The sequence below is a fragment of the Oncorhynchus keta genome, chromosome 35 (genome assembly GCF_023373465.1).
Source record: "Oncorhynchus keta strain PuntledgeMale-10-30-2019 chromosome 35, Oket_V2, whole genome shotgun sequence".
Classification (NCBI taxonomy): Eukaryota; Metazoa; Chordata; class Actinopteri; order Salmoniformes; family Salmonidae; genus Oncorhynchus; species Oncorhynchus keta.
Window position 1 is genome coordinate 61,684,680 of NC_068455.1, and position 21,138 is coordinate 61,705,817.

A 21,138-nucleotide genomic window follows, 5' to 3' on the forward strand; every position below is an offset into this window, starting at 1 on the left:
CTGTCATCAAGGCAAAGGGTTGCTACTTTGAAGAATCTCAAAAAATATATATATATTTTGATGAGTACTTCATCTGAAGTTCTCATCCATTTGATTAAAATCTATATGTCCCCAACCCCAAAGTGCACTGAAGTGGACTGACAGTCAGAAATATTGGACAAAGAGGTAATCTCCGTCTGATTGAGTCAGTATGGAATATGTTGTGATACATCTCTGTCAAGGTAAAGAAGATAAATGATTACATGGCCTTCCCCCTGTCTTTCACTCTTGTGTAGTTTTATTCCTCCCACTCTATTTCCCGCTCCCATTTTCTCTCTTTTTTCAGAGAATCTCATCCTCTCTCCCTCTCTCATCCTCTTATCTCCCCTCTTCCTCTTTCCCTAACCCCTCCTTCATCACCCTTCTCTCCCTCTCCCTCCCTCCTCTTTTAGTCCCTCACCTCACCCTCTCCCTATCGCTCTGCCTCTCTCACCCCCACCCCTTTATCCCTCCCGACCCTCTCTCCTACCTCTTTCACCTTGATGTTTGTCAGGTCACCTCCCAACACCCTCTGTGTCTGTCCTGTTTGAACTCTGTCTGGGATAGATGCACTCTCTCCTCTACCACACTGTACTGAGGCTCTGTTCCAAGTGGCAGTCTATTCCCTATAAAGTGCACTACTTTGGACCACAGGCCTATGGGCCCTGGTCAAAAGAACGGTACTCTAAAGGGAAAAGACTGCCATTTAGTACACAGCCAGAGGATCAATCCACTGAACTGTGTAGATTTAACATAGTGGGACATCAGCCAGGATGCTTCAACTGTCAAAAATATAGAGAACAAAACAAACTCCCGGTTGCATTTGATCTTTTAAAAAAATATATCAGGCCCGGAAACCTTTACATGGCTATATTCGGAATCAAAGACTCTGTTTCAAGGATTTTAGCCCCTTCAGATCTTTAGACTTTGCTGTCTGTTCTTTGAAAGCTAATGTATGTGTCATGAGTAGGAATAGATTGCAGAGAAGGGAGGGTGGATGTTTGTTTACTTTGAAGAACTTGAAGATGGTTTAGACCTACCTATCTAATTTCTGCCAATTATTTCCACGATCTTGGAAATGTTCTCATGCCCAGTACGACAAATGTAGAAAGGTGTAACTTCATTAGTGTAAAGAGCTGGGGATTCCACCCAACACCACAGACACTCACCTTTGAACCTAAGGTGAAATTAGGCCAGACACCACAAAAAAAAGACAGGCTTACACAGATCAAGTGAATTTGATCAGGTTTTCGACAGGTTCCAGGGTGAACTCAATTGAGTCATCTCTCCTGCACTATAAAGATGTAGGATCTTTATTGGAACACTCTTTTGTCGATGAAAATGTTCTTGCAAACATGTGTGTATTTGAGGTTTAAAATGTCTGCTAAAGTTTGTAATTTTCACTTTATAATGTACAACTTGATTTGCACTAACGAAAAATGTATTAACCCCTACAACAAATGTCCATAATCCACATAATTGTTCACATTGCCAGTTGCTGCAGGATTGTTTTCCTGCTTTAGCAAACTGGCTCAAATTAAGATGCTACATCTGTAGAAGATGACCACCCCTCTGAATCACAAGGCGCTTGCACTTGTGACTCTGTACTGATATGGTAAATAAATTATATTTAACTCTAGAATGTTCCTGTGTTCCCGTGTGGCAAACGCATTACACATACAAATATGAAATGCTATGTGTTTCTAATTCAACATACCTTCATTGCATTTGTGTATTTTTTAAAATGTATTTCATTCCGTCAGAGAATTCCTCCAGAACGCCATATTTGTTTATGCATATACCCATTAGCTTTTTCAGAGGCAGCAACTATTCTTCCTGGGGTCCACAAAAAACACAAAACATGACAAGTAACAAAACACTCATACACTGATAGACAAGGACAGTAACACAAATTTAAAATACAATAATACACAAACTATACAACAACAAAAATATAATGATAATAATAAAACAAACAAAAATGATGTGTGTCTGGGTGTGTGTGTTTCTTTGTGTGTCTCCTCACAGTCCATGCCGTTCCATGAGATGTTTAATCTTTTTTTTAAGGTAATTTTTCTGTTTGCTTAAGTAATTGGAGATAGAAGGGAGTTCCATGTTATCACGACTCTGCGTTGCCATGAATTAGTTTGTCACGCCCTAACCATAGAGAGCCTTTATTCTCTATGTTGGTTAGGTCCGGGTGTGATTTAAGGGTGGGTTATCTAGGTGCATTATATTTCTACATTGGCCAAGTATGGTTCCAAATCAGAGGCAGCTGTTTATCGTTGTCTCTGATTGGGGATCATATTTAGGTAGCCATTTTCCCATTGTGCTTTGTGGGATCTTGTCTATATATAGTTGCCTGTGAGCTTTATAGAAGCATCACGGTTTGTTTTTGTTGTTTTGTTCTTTCAAGATTTCTATTCCACAATAAAGGATGGAAACATACCACTCTGCATCTTGGTCCACTCCTTATAACGATCGTGACATAGTTTTGGACTTGGGGATTAAAGAGACCCCTGGTGGCATGTCTTGTGGTGTATGTATGGGTGTCTGAGCTGAATGTTCTTTGATTATGCAGAGAATCTGGAATTTTCATTATAGTAATGCTTCTCATTAAACTATATATTGTACTGTCATTTTGTGGCTCTTGTCTCTGCATGGTGGAAAGAACAATATGCAGTTTAAGACCGCACAACCTCATTTTAGTTATGTCACTCTTTTGGGCTTGTGTAAGTGCTGTTGTATTAATGTGTTCATTCGGACTAGGAGATCAAGTCTTCTTATTGTCACTTAGAAATGGGTTCAAATACTATTTGAAATCGATTTAAATATACTGCTCAAAAATATAAACGCAACAATTTCAAAGATTTTACTGAGTTATAGTTCATATGAGGCAATCGGTCAATTGAAATGAATTCATTAGGCCCTAATCTATGAATTTCACATGACTGGGAATGCAGATATGCATCTGTTGGTCAAAGACACCTTAAAAAAAATGGGCCTCACATTGGGCCTCCAGGATCTCTTCATTTGTGGTATCTCTGTGCATTCAAATTGATATAGATAAAATGCAATTGTGTTCGTTTACCGTAGCTTATGCCTACCCATACCGTAACCCCACCGCCACCATGGGGCACTCTGTTCACAACGTTGACATCAGCAAACCCCTCATCCATACGATGCCATACAAGTGGTCTGCGGTTGTGAGGCCGCTTGGATGTTCTGCCAATTTTTCCCTCAAAACTTGAGATATTTGTGGCATTGTGTTGTGTGAAAAAACTGCACATTTTAGAGTGGCCTTTTTATTGTCCCCAGCACAAGGGGAACCTGTGTAATAATCATGCTGTTTAGTCAGCTTCTTGATATGCCACACCTCTCAGGTGGGTGGATTATCTTGGCAAAGGAGAAATGCTCACTAACAGGGATGTAAACAAATGTGTGCACAACATTTTAGAGAAATAAGCTTTTTGTGCATATGGAACATTTTGGGAATCTTTTATTTCAGGTTATGAAACATGGGACCAACACTTTACATGTTGCATTTACATTTTTCTTCAGTGTACTTGTGCTGGGCTTGATTGAGCTTGCCTTGCACAATGGAACCAATAGAATTGTTGGAAAAGTGCAAAGCCCACCAATCTGGCACTGTAGGCAGGCTATACCAAACACTAAATGTATTTGAAAGATTTCCAGGTAGGTCATTATGGGGCACCCATCATCCTCTGTTTCAAGCTGTCTGTCTGCACTACCTCATAAAAGCATCTTCCTGCCTGGGAACGTTTTGACAGCGCTTGGCGGGATATGATCCCCTTGGGAAGATGCACTAACTACACTCCCCCTCACTGTCTTTCCCAACAAGATCCCTCCCTCTGATCTCGATCACAGGATGTGTTTCAGGATTTTCTTCCAACCGATGGCTGATACCTCTGATATCATTTCACCTTAGTTGTATGGACAGTACAAACATTTTACACATATTCATATCTGTTTGGTGATGTAGTGTAAATTGTGGATTGTACATTTTTCTGTGTTTGCAATCATTACATCACCAAACAGTTGTTCCCAATCATATCAGATGGGAGCTGGTTTGTTTTAGGCCTAGGAGGCAATATAAGTGTCTTTAAGTTTTAAATCCTCTTAGCACTACTGGCTGAGTGGTTTTGGTGTGATCGTGTAACTAACTCCATCGGATTAGTATATGTCTTCCTCTTTCATAGACCTCCAGTTGTTACTGTCTGATGATGTGACGCCGCGAAACAGACAAAGGTCGGATTGTCCATCCCGCTGCCCCTGGTGTGGCTTAGGGTGCCAAAAATAGGAATTCACTCATCAAATTTGAGGCTAGATTGCAACAAAATCCCCTTCTATCGCTAGACATTTCTGACAGATGTAGTATATAAAAAAAAAAGCTACCCTGGCATCCAATCCTCACCAGGACTGGGTTCAAATGCTATTTGAAATCTTTCAAATACTTTGAATGTTTGCTCTAGCCTGCTTAGAGTGCCAGATGGGCAGGGTTTACTGTTTTGAGACTATTCTATTGGTCCATTAAGCCAGACAAGTTCAATAAAGCACAAATAAAGTATTTTAAATTATTTCAAGTATTATTTCAACCCAGGTCTGATCCTCACTCAACCATTAAGACTCTCTATGTGTAACAGGACCTTTGCTATTTCTTCCCGAGTGCTTTGTTTCAAGAGGTAAGGAACCTCTAATGTCCTTACAGATTAGGCCTTGATACTTGCAATGGTTATTTGGCACAGTCTAAAGCCTCCTCATTCAAATGGGACACTTCAAAAAGAAAGAAAAAGATTGTTTCCACTTGAAGGGGATTTGGAGTGTCCACCTCAGAAGCAGCGTAATGTCTGTAGGTTCAAATACCTACCAACGACCCATCTACAACCTCTGTGGTGTGGGACCCCAGTAAGGTCAGATCTCAAAAGAACACTGAGACTTTGAATTGTAGACTCTCATGTTACTTGGCTTCTGTTTTTCCAAGAAGAACCATATTTCAAATGAGTTGTACATATGCACGATGATACTCGAGCCTGATAGATAACTAAGCGGATTTGTGCAAATCAAGTCGGTTATAACTACTTTAAATCTTCTCCTATTAAGTGGCCATAAGTCATTGCCTACTGTTGAGGGAAGCAATTAAGCATGGAAAAAACATTTGACCTCTTTAACCCTTCTTTAACCTTGTAACCACCTTCTCTTAGCGGCTATTTTGAACTGTCCCAATGTTTATTACTGCTAATATACACACTTCCTCTCTGGTTGAGTGGGCGTTCGTGAACAGAACACCTTTGACCCAACCAAGGTAAATATGTTGTTCAACATTTAGAAACTGTTCAAGAAACACACCACACACCAGCCGACACCACCACAGTGCTTATGTCTCAGGCTGGTCTCTGATTACACTAACAGCCGCCCATCAACCACCCTCCCAGCCCCCACATACACTCCCCGTGGGGATAGCCACCTGTCCCAGTTGACTCCAGGGATCCCAGGATCCCCACGGCCTAACAGAAAGCTCTTTGTGCTGAAGATAAAATCCTCTTAGCAGCCTGTTACCGATAGGACTCAGAGGGCCTCTTCTGTTCAAAGAGGAAGTACAACGCCGTTTGTTCAATCTGCTGTCGTGAGTTTCTATGGTTTGGTTTTTACTTAACAAATACATGCTTTTCGGGGGCAATGCATTAAGGAATTGAAGTTGCTCTTGCTTAGCTATCATTGCTACTCAGTTCCACTTGAATGAATTTCTACATTTATAAATAACGGTGAACTGAGGTTAAAGAGCCAGGAGTCATTTGAATCACTTGCAGTTAAAGCCATTGAACCTCCCCTATGCCTGATTACTTTACCAGACACATAAAGTAGCTGCACTTCAACCTACATCCTTACACTGCCTTGACCTATTTATCATTGGTCCTTACCACAAGGCCGGATTGGACAATTGCAACTTTAACATTTTATACAACACATTGTAAATGTGTTTGATTTCTTATTACCTGAGGACACTGACCAAGCTCTATGACAATTTACAATGACGTCATCTGAAATGCACGCCAGATAGACAATGTTTGCTTCCCGAATGGCACCCTATTCCCTACAAAGTGCACTATATAGGGAATGGAGTGCCATTCGGGACACAGTCATTGCTATTAATTACATGCTGACCTAGCTGGCTGTGCATTGCAGCGACCAACAGGTGAGGTAATTGCAGTCAGGCAATCAGCAGTGACTGTTAATGATTATCTCTAGGCAGGCTAATCATTATGCATCCCACTGGTGGGCCACTCACTGACAGGGAGCTTGCTTGTCTGTTCATTGAGATTGATGTCTAACCCTTGCCACAGTCCTCATTTACTGTTGTCATTGGATAGAGAGACACATTGTGCAGCTGCGAAGACGGATAAAGACAAATTAGTTGTCAGATATGACGATGGTCATTGACGTGTGAATGCGTACATTCTTGTGTAGGTCTATCATTTGAGAATTTCTCTCCTGTCCTCAGAGTCAAAGTCTGTTAAGTATACACTGGTGTTGAAATCAATGGCATGTTGTCCCAATTGAACCTTGTAGAAGTTTATTTAATGTTGGTGAAAAACATTTGAAAGTAGCTCTCTCAGCTTTCACTGTATTTCCTCATTTAAATGATCTCTTTGAAACATCTCTTGTTAGTGTCTTCAGACTATCCCAAAAGAATAGCCAGAATGGGATGTCAGAAATCACACTAAGATATTCCCTTAGTGTTACTCTGAAAAAGGAAGCCTTCTATTGCCTGACGAAAGAATGAAGAATGCTGCTCATTCTCTGTGGATATGGGGGTTTTTCAAATGGTGCCGGAAGTCTTCCCGTCTGTAGCAGAGTAAATGTTTGTACAAATAAAAGTAATTCTGGCATAAGCACAGATTAGTAGCTGACAGTAGCCATTTGCTGGTGATGACTGAAGGAGAAAAAAGGCATGGGAAATCTCTGAATCTTGGCTAGCGTTGTCACGTGGCAGGAATTCCTCTAAAGCCCACCAGTGAAAACAGTAGGAGGATAGATTCCCATAACTAACTGGTTGGCTGAGGGACCTGTTTGTGGTCAGAAAAGGGCTATTGTCGGTAGCATTCTGGCTAAAATGTTAGCATTTACTGTGTTAGCCTTTACTTATTCAAATTTAAGCATTTAGCATTTTAGTGGAATACACAGTTATATTTTCAACCTCAATATTTTTCACTAAGGACTAATGTCTAATGTACAGAGCAGGGCAGATACAGTGCCTTCAGAAAGTATCCAGACCCCCATTTTTACGTGACAGCCTTATTCTAAAATGTATGAAATATATATAGGTGTGTACCTTTCCAAATCATGTCCAATCAATTGAATTTACCAAAGGCAGACTCCAATCATGTTGGAGAAACAGCTCAAGGATGATCAATGCAAACAGGATGCACTTGAGCTCAATTTCGAGTCTCATAGCAAAGGGTCTGAATACTTATGTAAATAGGATATTTCTGTTTTTATTTTTAACACATTTGCAAAATTTCTTTAAAAAAAAAGTATTTTCGCTTCGTCATTATGGAGTATTGTATGTAGATTGCTGACATTTCTTAATTTTATTTTGTATTTTAGAATAAGGCTGTAATTTTACAAAATGTGTAAAACAGTCAAGGGGTCTGAATACTTTCCGAAGGCACCCTATGCCAACCAGATATACCAACCAGTAACTAGCCTATTAGCAAAACTGGAACATTAAGGTAGATGGTTGGTGATTGATAACCATCAAACATCTAGTTAGGAAGTCACACACGTTCAAAAGAGCTGACTGAAAGGGACATGTTCTCCTATTGTATCAGGCTGTTTCACCTTAGTGGATTGAAATGGCATTGGAATGACATCTATTAAAATGCAAACAAACCTAGCCCCCAAGCAATGTTCCCTCTACTTTTTGTGGGGCACTGAGCAAATTTTAAGTCTTGTGAGCAGAAATTTGAACATTATGATCATTTTGTGCAACTTCCGGCACGCATTTACAGTGAACGCTGACATTGTACCCTTACAGTTTTAGACAGTAGCCAAAAGAGACTACCAACAAAACCAATGGTGTGAATCCCATAACATTTTCTTCAAAGAGGTAGGAGGTGAAGATCTCCTGCACAAGGATTGCCTCTCTTGCTGCGTTGTTGGACCCCATCCTTGAAACATCCTGCAGAGCAGCAGACTATTCCTCTGACACACGGCGGCAAGCTGCAGATCCCATCCTGGTCCTCGTGTCCATTCTCATGAAGTTATGCAGGACACAGGTAGCCTTCACACACCTGAATTCCTCCAGGCTCTGGTCACCCAACCTTGCAGTGCCCTACACCGTAACTGTAGGCAATCGTTTTGAAAGAATCTCCAGTTACAAGGTATCTGTAGGAATATGGAAGATAATGTCATTATTAGACTTTTTCATCACCAGGTCATTGTGGATTACTGAAGTATAATATCCCGTATAACAAATCATGATACGACACAAGTACCTGACCTATCCAGAATAGCCTTGTCACACCCTGATCTGTTTCACCTGTCCTTGTGCTTGTCTCCACCCCTCTCCAGGTGTCGCCCATCTTACATTTACATTTACATTTAAGTCATTTAGCAGACGCTCTTATCCAGAGCGACTTACTCCCCACTTATCCCCTGGATATTTATACCTGTATTTTCTGTCTGTGGCACTTCGTCTAGTTTGCAAAGTCAACCAGCGGTTTTCTCTCAGCTCCTGTTTTTCCCAGTCTCTCTTTTTCTCGTCCTCCTGGTTTTGACCCTTGTCTGTCCTGACTCTGAGCCCGCCTGCCTGCCACCCTGTACTGTTATGGACTCTGCCCTGGCTATGAACGCTTGCCTGTCCCCGACCTGCCTTTTGTCTATCCCTTGGATTATAATAAATACCAAAGCTCAAACCATCTGCATCTGGGTCTCGCCTTGTGTCGTGATAAGCCTACTCTCTCACTGACAGTTGGGGCTGCTCTCCTTTCACTCTCCTCCATGGTTGTTAGCTAGCTACCTACAAATGCATTTGGAGTTTGTTTTTTTACAGTGATGAATACATCAAGATAGCTAGCTAAAATGAAGTTAGGTAGCTGGTGATACATAATTTACTTAGGTAGCTGGTGATACTTAATTCACTTAGTTAGCTATCGATACATTATGTAAAGTTGGCTAGATAGCTAGATACCCAACAAGCTTGCTCATTTAGCAGCTAATTTGAGTTAGACTGCACTGTAGCTCGCTAGCTATACTTTTTTATGACTTTTTTTTACATTTTCCAAATATATTTTTTCTGACTTGAATAGGTTATCCCACCAGAGCGTTTTAGAGCATATTACTATTGAACTGTTTACCAATTTAATAACCAGACCTTCATACAAACTTTCTATGCTGAATTCTTGATGCACAATCGAACATCCTGCCATTTGCTGCCAACGGGGCAATTTACCGCTTGCTACTGAACATGCCCCGTCATGCATCTCTGCGCAGCATGGCATTTCTTCTGAGCGGCGGTACTTCTGCGCAGCAGAGTGAGCGGACGCACTTCCATTCACAGAAAACAACACATGGGAGGATTACCCGTTAATTGAATCACATCACCATTAATCATGAACTACATTGGCGATTATTTTGTACATACAGATTTTGATCCAGGCAAGTGTGGCATGCTGTGATGTTCTGTGAAGTGCACCAAAAAAATACTTAATCTTTATACAGCCTTTCTGTGGAGTGGGTCTGGGCACTTTGTTTTCAACGCTCTCAAATGTCAAAACAAAAGCCTTGGAGTAGACATATGTAGACAAATGTGGGTAGTGCTAAGATCATGAGAAAGCTTATCGTATCGATACTGTGTGTTAGCATAGCCGTGCGGGGATTTCTGTCAACAGTTCACTGTCTATGCATGTCAACACACAATGTGCTGACTACAGATTTCACAACAGGGACACTTGGGTAATAATGGTGTTTAAGTGAGAGCTCAGAAACCCATGTAGACCTGGCAGATCTTCTACGGAATCTAATCTGGCTATAAAATAGATATGTCATATATAGTATGCTTGTGAATGATCATCTATCATTGTTTCTTTGATAATTGCCTGTAGGACAGTAGTTAACATGAGCTATGAGCACATGTCAAAGCTATCGTTCCAATGAACAGGTTCATACATGTTTGATGGTAAAATGAAGAACATTTCAGTGAATGAAGACGCTCCCTCAGCAGTGTAGGATGCTTAATGCAGCCAAGAAAGACCTATCGAAAACGATTACCACAGTTGGGGCATTGCAAACCAGTGTCTTGTTCAGTAGGTACCAAATGGCAAGAAAGGTTTTGATATACTCCCTGAGCTATCTTTCATTTTCTGGTTCAAAATAAAACTATAGGGTCAAACCGAGCCAAGCCAGGACAAGCTGTAAAAGAACCAGCACAGTACAGTCCGGGTTGGCCCTATAGTGGCATAAGTGCAATATTTTGAAAGTACTGAACTGACCACACTTCAAAACCTGAAGACCTTTGCCTCAACGAGTAATGATCTGTACTTTAGACAGACGTTTGTCTGAGTTTTGTCTATGTTTATGTGCTTTAATGTGCCATTAATTATATCCATGTTTTTTGACGCACCAAACTGGACATTTTCTGTGGCCAGTTGCGAGGTTTGTGGCATGTCTCACATGCTTGTTCAAACACTTTAGCCTCTAGCACCATGGCATGATCTAAAACAGACTAAGGGATCCACGGCGTGAATATATTTCTGCGGTAATTATCGCCTGGAGACATGCAACGGCACCGGGCGACATTCCTCTCCCCACGGTGCAAAGGTGAAAGACAGCATTTGTGTCACAAAATGGCCACCATGAAATCCACTTCCAAGAAGAGATCAACAGAGTATGCTATTCTTAATCAGCAGCAGTATGTAACCTATACCTTCAATGTTTACTTCTGTATTTGGCTAAGTACATAATAGATTGGTACAGTGGCTAGGGCTCTATAAAATCTGTTATATTTTTTTACATGTCGTTTCTTCCCAAATTCCATTTTCTCCATTTTGTTTCTCCAGGTTTTGTTTTTTCCCGTTTTTTTTTCTTTCAAAATCACTTTTTTTTAATAATAGAAAGATAATACAATTAAATGTTCTGAGTCCACAACAATGCTTAAACCACATCAGGAGACCACTTTTGAGGTCCGGGAAAAAGTCTATACAATTTCTATATTTGGGTATAGTTACCCTTTAATTCAACTGTGCAACAGCCAGAGCAACCCATTATTACAGCTTGTTGTGAAATAGACATGAATTGCTTCTTGGAAATTTGTGACAGGCGCGCAAAAACGTTTACACTTTTTGTGTGCGGTACATTATTTTGTACATAGTGCATTTCAATCACAGATATAGGCAGTAGGTTACTTAAGACAGAAACCATCGGCAGGAGGTTGGTCAAGGAGGATGGGTGGGCATATATGAATGTCTACCAACTTGAAAGTTGTGTGTTCAAATCTCATCCTGGACAATTGTAACACATTTTCAACTACTTTTTAGCTACTTTGCAACGAATGCACAGCCGACTTGTATTTAACATTTAAGTGAGAAGGTTTTTGGGAAAGTCTTTCCATCTACCAGAAAACTGTTTTAATTACGTTAGCATCATCGCTAATGGATACACAAAGGGGTAGACAAACATGCACACACAGACAGGGGCATTCCTGTGCTGTTGCCTCTTCAGAAAGTTGAAGAAAAATGCTAATCACTGATGCATTTTGTTAACATGTTATGATAATCTTAAGGAAATTAATGCATTTTTCGAATAAGAGCAGTACATTTACTTGATTTCCTACTAAGTACTATAAAACAATTATAATGTTGAATGCTATTTGAATGGCTGGATTCCGTGATTCCATCCGCCCACGTTCTCCGCAACGCAGATTCTATAAGTGACAAAGTAAAACAGTACATATTCTGTCTCATACCTGGACATAACCCACAACCCTCTGCACAATAATACAACAAACTAAACACTCAATACCAGTGAGTCATCAAAGCCAAATAGCAGCCAAGGTTTATGGGGCTACATATTTAACGGAATTTGATAGGGAGTTAACGCTCATCTGGCAATGGGAGTGTAAACACATTTTCATGCCCCGTTGAGGAGGTTATATTGCACGTCACCTCTGTTTTAAAGGCATATGGCAGCTCTTACTAGTATGCATCCTAAATGGCACCCTATTCTCTACATAGTGCATTTCTATTACCTAAGTAGTTCTAAGAATGGAAAAGGGTGCCATTTGGGACATAACGCTACTGCTACCCCTCCAGCTTATGCTCGTAAGTCAAATGGGGAAAACTTCATTTAAAGTACTGCACACGCACAGCTACTATGAAACGCTGGTAGGTCATCGTACGCCAATACACAGTACAGCATTAGGATACAGTAGACTATTGTTAGCAAAAAAGTCCCTGTGGTTTGACACAATTTATGACAATGGCATTCATTTCTGTGGCCTCCATTACATCTGTGTTATCATATTTCTTAAATCTCATTGGCATATAACATAAAGCCAGAGTCAATTGAACATGTGCAACACCTTTGAACTTAGAGAGACATACGTATATATTTCAATAACATGTATAGCTGCTCCTTTGGAGTGTGGGAACCAGTCTGTTGTGGGTTGTTTTGACGTTTTATAGGTCCTTCTGAGTGCCCAACCTTTCAAGAATGTCCTGGAATTCCAGTGTGACACCTCAATAATCTTCTCTCTTTACCTTCTTATAACCATCACTGGAACACTGCTCGGCTGATAAGACAATAATAGCATGCCGGAAACGCTGTAAAAAAGCTAATGAGGGGTTTTGTTTGGGAAGCAACATTAGAGAGACAGATTTTTAGGACTCTTGGATCAAGCTATTGTTATGATGACGCAATTATTACATATTACACCATAGGTTTCATCTGGGAACTCCTTCAAGACTGTTGTAAAAACATTCCAGGTGAAGCTGGTTGAGAGAGTGCCAAGAGTGTGCAAAACTGTCATCAAGGTGGCTACTTTGAAGAAACTCAAATATAAAATATATTTTGATGTTTAACACTTTTTTGGTTACTACATGATTCCATGTGTTATTTCATGGTTTTGATGTCTTCACTATTATTCTACAATGTAGAAAATAGTTTAAAAAAATAAAGAAAACCCTTGAATGAGTGGGTGTGTCCAAACTTTTGACTGGTCCTGTAATTGAACCTCATTACAAGATGAAAGACAATGGCTGTTTTGACTGCCGTTGACAAATGCCCTTGCAATGACTGACAATAACATGGAACGGCAATGGTTATATGTAGTTTTAATACTTGAAGTTACTAACCCTAAAAAACCTATTTGTCTATACAGTTAGGGTTGGTTCACACTTCTTTATGTAAGGGATTTGAGTGTTTACATATTGACAAAGAAGCCTGCCCAAGCTATACCTGAACAGATATGGATAGACATTTAGATCAAAGCTTGAAGAAACCTCCTTGACTCCTTGCGTGACATATTCCTCAGAAGATATATCGTACTTGATGACGATACATATTGTAGGACCTAATCTGAATCCGAGTGCATTTCTATGAAATGGTTCAAAACATGCATAGCTTGTTAAAACCAAGCCTATTCTTCTCACTCAATCAATGGACTAGATTTTTCTTTTACATCCATGGCAGAGACATTTCAGTCAATAATGCAGTAAGTCTATTAGCAATCTGAAACACAAACATATGATAGACCCTAATAATGGAGAAGCTTGCGTCACTAAGTTAGGTCCCTTATGTAACACAATGTTCTATCTTTGATAAAGGGATAGCTCACCCAAATTACACCATTATGTATGTGGTTACTTGCCTAATACGCAATTCACAGTATATGAACCAGGAGAGACTGCAATCTACGGATGTATTTTATTTACCTAGCCACTGCCACTAATGAATGACATTTAGCCATTGATTGTTGAAGAGTGTAAGTTATAAATGCCTCATGAGCTTAGTTCAACTGTTTGACCAATGATGTATATAAACCCTGGAATGCTGATGCTACGTATTGGCCATTGACAGGCCTTGAAGCCGCCTGTCAGCCATATTGACACTCCACAGTAGGAGCAGTCCTCCAATGGAATTCAACAGTATTTCAATCAAATGTTTCAAGGACAAAATTACATGTATTTAAATATTTAGTTGTTGTAGTGGGGACAGTAAGATGAGTCATCTGCAAAATGTATACTTTTAGGAAAAAATGTTTTCATATATTTTTTCATTTTATTTAGCTCACATAATATAATTAAAAAGTATGTATTAAGGGTGTCTGTAATGTAATACATGTGGCAGAAACCAATGTAGACATTAATAAATGCATTTCTATAGCTTCCAAAATATGTTTTACAATGGTGGAGGAGTGCCAAGATGGAAGGCACGATGGACTCAACACGGTGCTATTATCAGTCATCTAGTGTATATCAATAATGGTGTCTTACTCCGTCAGAACCCAAAATATATATTTTTTCCCTACATTGTTTGAAAACAATGTAATTGTAACCAAACATTGTATAGCTTCCAAACATGGTTAAAACTACCATTTTGATGTCAGCGATGGTCAGTCCTTGCATCCACAGCTCTGTCTCTGAATTTGAGAGTCCGAATGCACTTTTTCATCCAATTGAATTGAAAAGGATCCTCAAAAGGCTCTCTTTCTAAAATGTTGCTTGGACCACCATTTGTTCGTAATTCGTTCCAATAGTGGTCCTTCTGTGGCTAGTGGTCCTTCTGTGGCTCAGTTGGTAGAGCATGGCGCTTGTAACGCCAGGGTAGTGGGTTCGATTCCCAGGACCACCCATACGTAGAATGTATGTACACATGACTGTAAGTCGCTTTGGATAAAAGCGTCAGCTAAATGGCATATATTATTTTTTATTATTTTATTATTATCCCAGGTATCCTATCTCAACGTATCGGTTAAACCCTGTCAGGTTGAAAAATGGTCCTTTACCAAGGTTAAGCAGCACATGTCGATATTGTGCTTAGCCTTGTGGTTTCCCTAACTTCAGCTCTGCAAACATACCGGCACTCGCTGTGTCTTTGCGTCTCTTTGCACAGGGATCATAAAAGGTTGACTTATCAGGCCGGCCTGATGTGACAAAATAAGTTGGAAACTCTAGTTAGAAAGAAAACATACTGTACCAAAAGTAGCATACAATGTGTGTATTTAAAGATAAACCCACCCTCCCTTCCAAGGAATAGCTACCTGACAAACCTACACTCATGAAAATCAGGGACTCATAGTATATGAAAATCAGTGACACTCCATTTAGTATGATAGGTTATGTTTGGTATGGTATGTATTCATTTGTGGATTTCCATCATCCATTTCATATGATGTTACAAATTATATTTCATATGATATGTAACAAATTGCAATTCAAGTTTCAAGTTTTTATTGTCACGTGCCGTGAAATGGTTTTACTGCTTGCTCTTTCCCAATAATGTAGTAATCAAATCAGTAGTACTATAAATACACTTAAAAAAGTCAATTAGAATGTCATGCCCTGATCTGTTTCACCTGTCGTGTGCTTGTCTCCACCCCCATTCAGGTGTTGGACATCTTCCCCGTTATCCCCTGGGAACCTATACATGAGTTCTCCGTTTGTCTGTCTGTCTTGTTTCGTCAAGCCTTCCAGCATTTTCCCCCCCTGTTCCTGTCTCTTGTTTGTTCCCGGTATTGACCATTTCTGCCCGCCCTGACCCTGAGCCTGCCTGCCGTTTTATGCCTTTTCCCCCCTACTCTGGATTACCGATCTCTGCTTGACCTCACCCTGAGCCTGCCATCCGGTACCTTTTCCCCACTACTCTGGATTACCGATCTCTGCTTGACCTCCCCCTGAGCCTGCCATCCGGTACCTTTTCCCCACTACTCTGGATTACCGATCTCTGCTTGACCTCACCCTGAGCCTGCCATCCGGTACCTTTTCCCCACTACTCTGGATTACCGATCTCTGCTTGACCTCACCCTGAGCCTGCCATCCGGTACCTTTTCCCCACTACTCTGGATTACCGACCTCTGCCTGACCTGACCCTGAGAATGCCTGCTGTCCTGTACCTTTACCCCACCATTCTGGATTATCGACCCCTGCCCGCCTTGACCAGTTGTTTGCCTGCCCCTGTTGCTGTAATAAACATAGTTACTTCAACACAGTCTGCATCTGGGTCTTACCTGAACCGTGATAGGACGAACTGGCCATGACTGACCCAGCAGACTTGTACCAGCTCCGCAACGTCATCCCATACCGAGGTGCCACCATTGGTAGGCACAAGGAGTTGCTTCGCGGTCTGATGGAAGGGATGCAGGCCATGGATTAACGTCACAACCGAGCATTGGACGCAATCTGAGAGCAATTCTGTGGATTGCCTACTAAGCAGTCTACCACAATGGTAACCTCCCAGCCCCACAGTAACCCGGCTGGTAGCAGACACAAACACACCTGATTCAACTCAAAGGGTCTGATGATTGGTTGACGAGTTGAAATAGGTGTGTTTGTCCGGGGCAACAATAAACTGTACTGTTGGGGGTACTCGAGGACCAGAGTTGGGAACCATTAGCCTACAGTATGACAGCACTAGCCTTATGGACATTTGCAATGCACCCCTTGACATTGTGCATCTGAAGCAGAGAATAGCTTAACTCACACATAGTTGAACAATATGTAAACAATATGTTCTCAATTTTAAAACGATACCGGTAGACAATGTATTGGATGTACATGATCTAGATTTTGTACATGCCTTGTGCTGAAATGTCTGGAAGCAGAGAATGATGGGATCCTTCACATCAAACATACACACAACTACTACCACCAAGTTCAATGCCAGATACAGTACTTTTCTCCCAGAAGGTGTGATAATAAAGATGGTTTTCCTAAGACGACCACAACAATTACATTGTCTATGCTGAATGTGTTTATTTAAATTGTAAAATAAAGAAAATAGTTGGGCTATAAGAAATACTTATTATAATGGGAAATTAATGATTAATGGGTCAGAGACACAGGAGGAATTTCAGTCCGGGACTCATAGCTACATGTGGCAAGTTCTCATTGGTCCGAATTGTCTATATATTGAGCCTGAAACAGGATACTTGGTATTTGGCCATCGTCCCTGTTTTATTGCAAGGAATTCAAATTGGTCACAGGAGACAAAGGGCTGCGAGACAAGGGTTTAACTCTGGACACATGAAAGGTGGGATGTATACGAAGGCTACGGGGCAACAGAAGACGAACAGCAGAGGGGCTAATGATTTTGGAGATGGGAAACAGGCAGGTAAACCGGGGAGAGAGTTTGTGGGATTCCACCCGGAGGGGCAGATGTTAGGCGTTGGTAAGGCCAAAGGGCATGACCAGGTACTCATTGAAGGCAGTCTTCTACTCGTCCCCTTTCCGTATCCGCACCAGTTGGTTGAAGTTCCGTAGGTCCAGCTTGAAGAACACTAATGCCCACTGGGGGGGGGGGCTTGAAAGCAGAGGAAATGAGAGGTAGCGGTTCTTCACCGTGATGTCATTGAGACCTCGATAGTCAATGCATTGGCGGTGGAGGCAGAAGGACGGATGAACCAGCAGCTAGGGTATCCTCAATGTAGGTCTCCATAGCCTTGGCCTAAGGACCCGACAGAGAGTACAGTCGTCCCCGGGGCGGAGTGGTGCCTGGGAGAAGATCAATCCCATGGTCGGTGCGGTGGCAACAAAGTGGCCCAAGCCTTACTGAACACCTCCCGGAGGTCCTGGTACTCCGCGAGAATGGCACAGAGGTCCGGGGCAACTTCCGAGGCCCCAGGAAGACATCCCGGGACAGGCTGCGCTGACTTCAGGCAATGTGCGTGGCAGAATGGACTCCAGCCCATAGTGCCACCGGCAGACCAGTCAATGAGGGGATTGTGTCGCTGGAGCCAGGAGAATCCCAATACTACAGGAACCTGAGGAGTCAATGAGCAGGAACTGGATCATCTCGCTGTGGTTCCCTGACACAAGTAGGTTGATGGGGGTGGTATTGTAGGTGACCCAGCCTATAGAGCACCCATCCAGTGCTCCAACGTCGATGGGAATGGAGAGGGGCTGAGTGGGGATATCCAGCTTGGAAGCCAGGGTAGCATCCATAAAGCTCTCATTGGCCCCAGAGTCGATGAGGACCCGGAGAGATTTTGACTGGTTCACCCACAGCAACATGGCATAAAAAGGGATGTGATTAGCTGGAGACAGCCTAGCTCTGCCCAGTTGCATGGGCTCAGGAAGAGGTGAATCGGCAGCCTTGGGAGACTCTCGGGGAAACTTGGGTTCTTCTTGGCAACGGAGCCGTCGGGGACGAGGCAGGTGGAATCCTTGGACGGGCGAGTGAAATCGAATCTCCTCTCCTTCCTTTGATCCTGTAGTCGCCCATCGATCCTAATGGTCAAGGCGATGAGCGAGTCAAGATCCGTCGGTAGTTCCCGGGCAGCAATCTCATCCTTTACTTCCTCCGAAAGTCCATGCAGGACCATATCAAACAGTGGCTCCGAGTTCCAGGCACTCTCAGCTGCCAACGTGTGGAAATTCACTGTGTAGACTGCCACATTGCAAGAGCTTTGCTGAAGCAACTTCCGGGCAGCCTCTCTCCTGGACAATGGATTATCGAAAATCTTCTTTACCTCTGCCACGAACTCCTCCAGACTGGAGCATATAGCCGAGTCTTGTTCCCAAACAAGCATACCCACCCTCGTCACACCCTGACCTGACCAAAATAATACATAAAACATAGAAAACTAAGGTCAGGGCATGACAGTACCCCCCTAAAGGTGCGGACTCCCAACCGCACCTCAGGGCGAGTGCGAGGAGCAGGGACAGGGCGTACTGGACACTGGAGGCGCAATGGAGGCCTGGTGCGTGGGTCCGGAACTGGTGGTACCGGGCTGGGGACACGCACCTCAGGGTGAGTGCGGGAAGGAGACACAGGACGTACTGGACTTTGGAGGCGCACTGGAGGCCTGGTGCGTGGTGCCGGAACTGGTGGTACCAGGCTGAGGACACGCACCTCTGGGCGAGTGCGAGGAGGAGGAACTGGACACACCGGGTTGTGAAAGTACACTGGAGACCTGGTGTGTATAGCCGGCATCAATTGTTCCGAAACTTTAACACGTTTCAGGATGAGTACGAGGAACTGACACAGGTGGCATCGGACAGCTAACACGCTCCTCAGGGCGAATGCCGTGCATACTACGCCAAATCAACTGCTCTCTCTCTTCACTCTCCTCCAATTTAACCTATTGCTACGAGCAATCCCGTATCCGGGATCGTAAGTATAGCCTCAAGCTCATTAGCATAATGCAACGTTATCTATTCATGAAAATCGCAAATGAAAAAAATATATTGGCTCTCAAGCTTAGCCTTTTTGTTAACAACACCGTCATCTCAGATTTTCAAAATATGCTTTTCAACCATAGCTAAACAAGCATTTGTGTAAGAGTATTGATAGCTAGCATAGCATTAAGCCTAGCATTCAGCAGGCAACATTTTCACAAAAGCAAGAAAAGCATTCAAATAAAATAATTTACCTTTGAAGAACTTCAGATGTTTTCAATGAGGAGACTCTCAGTTAGACAGCAAATGTTCAGTTTTTCCAAAACGATTATTTGTGTAGGAGAAATCGCTCCGTTTTGTTCATCACGTTTGGCTAAGAAAAAAACCCGAAAATTCAGTCATTATAACGCAGAACTTTTTTCCAAATAAACTATTTATGAAAATCGCAAATTAAATAAAATAAATATATTGGCTCACTAGCTTAGCCTTTTGTTAACAACACTGTCATCTCAGATTTTCATAATATGCTTTTCAACCATAGCTAAACAAGCATTTGTGTAAGAGTATTGATAGCTAGCATAGCATTAAGCCTAGCATTCAGCAGGCAACATTTTCACAAAAACAAGAAAAGCATTCAAATAAAATAATTTACCTTTGAAGAACTTCAGATGTTTTCAATGAGGAGACTCTCAGTTAGACAGCAAATGTTCAGTTTTTCCAAAAATATTATTTGTGTCGGAGAAACCGCTTCGTTTTGTTCATCACGTTTAGCTAAGACGAAAAAACGAAAATTCAGTCATTATAACGTCAAACTTTTTTCCAAATTAACTCCATAATATCGACAGAAACATGGCAAACGTTGTTTAGAATCAATCCTCAAGGTGTTTTTCACATATCTATTCGATGATATATCATTCGTGGAAGTTTGGTTTCTCCTCTAAACCACATGGAAAAATGCATGCAGCTGGAGATTACGCAATAATTTTGACGGGGGACATCAAGCGGACGGACACCTAGTAAATGTAGTCTCTTATGGTCAATCTTCCAATGATATGCCTTCAAATACGTCACAATGCTGCAGACACCTTGGGGAAACGACAGAAAGTGTAGGCTCAGTCCTTGCGCATTCACAGCCATATAAGGAGACATTGGAACAAAGCGCATTCAAAATCTGGGACATTTCCTGTTTGAAATTTCATCTTGGTTTCGCCTGTAGCATCAGTTCTGTGGCACTCACAGATAATATCTTTGCAGATTTGGAAACGTCAGAGTTTTTTCTTTCCAAAGCTGTCAATTATATGCATAGTCGAGCATCTATTCGTGACAAAATATCTTGTTTAAAACGGGAACGTTTTTCATCCAAAAATTTTAATAGCGCCCCCTAATGCATAACTGGTTTTAATCAACAACTCCCCGAAGGTCTCATAATCTCCCCTCCGTTCACTTTCCTCCAATCTGTCCAATAACTCCTCGACAATCTCTGACTCACCCCTCAACTTCGCCGACTGCTCCATGTGCCGCCCCCCAAATGTTTTTATTGGGGTTTCTGTGGCCTACCTCCCGGACGTCGTTGCTGTCCTCTCTTGCTCCTAGGTGACTCCTCAGCCTGCATTCAGGGTCCTGCTCCGTCCAAAATTTCTGCCCAGGTCCATTCCTCCTTGGCTGCAATCCCAATACCGGGATCGATATGACAACTACCAGTGAACTACCAGACAACTACCAAATTCAAACCACAGAAATCTCATAATTACAATTCCTAAAACATACA

At 41.9% G+C, this 21,138-nt stretch overlaps 1 long non-coding RNA gene across 1 annotated transcript; it reads right to left on the reverse strand.

The window, feature by feature from the left end:
• Positions 1-6,593: 6,593 nt before the first annotated feature.
• Positions 6,594-11,015, reverse strand: LOC127916035 (uncharacterized). Its single transcript, XR_008093219.1, has 2 exons — positions 9,413-11,015; positions 6,594-8,424 (listed from the first exon to the last, which is right to left on the reverse strand). It is a non-coding gene; the product is annotated as an uncharacterized LOC127916035 (long non-coding RNA).
• Between the last annotated feature and the right edge of the window lie 10,123 nt (positions 11,016-21,138).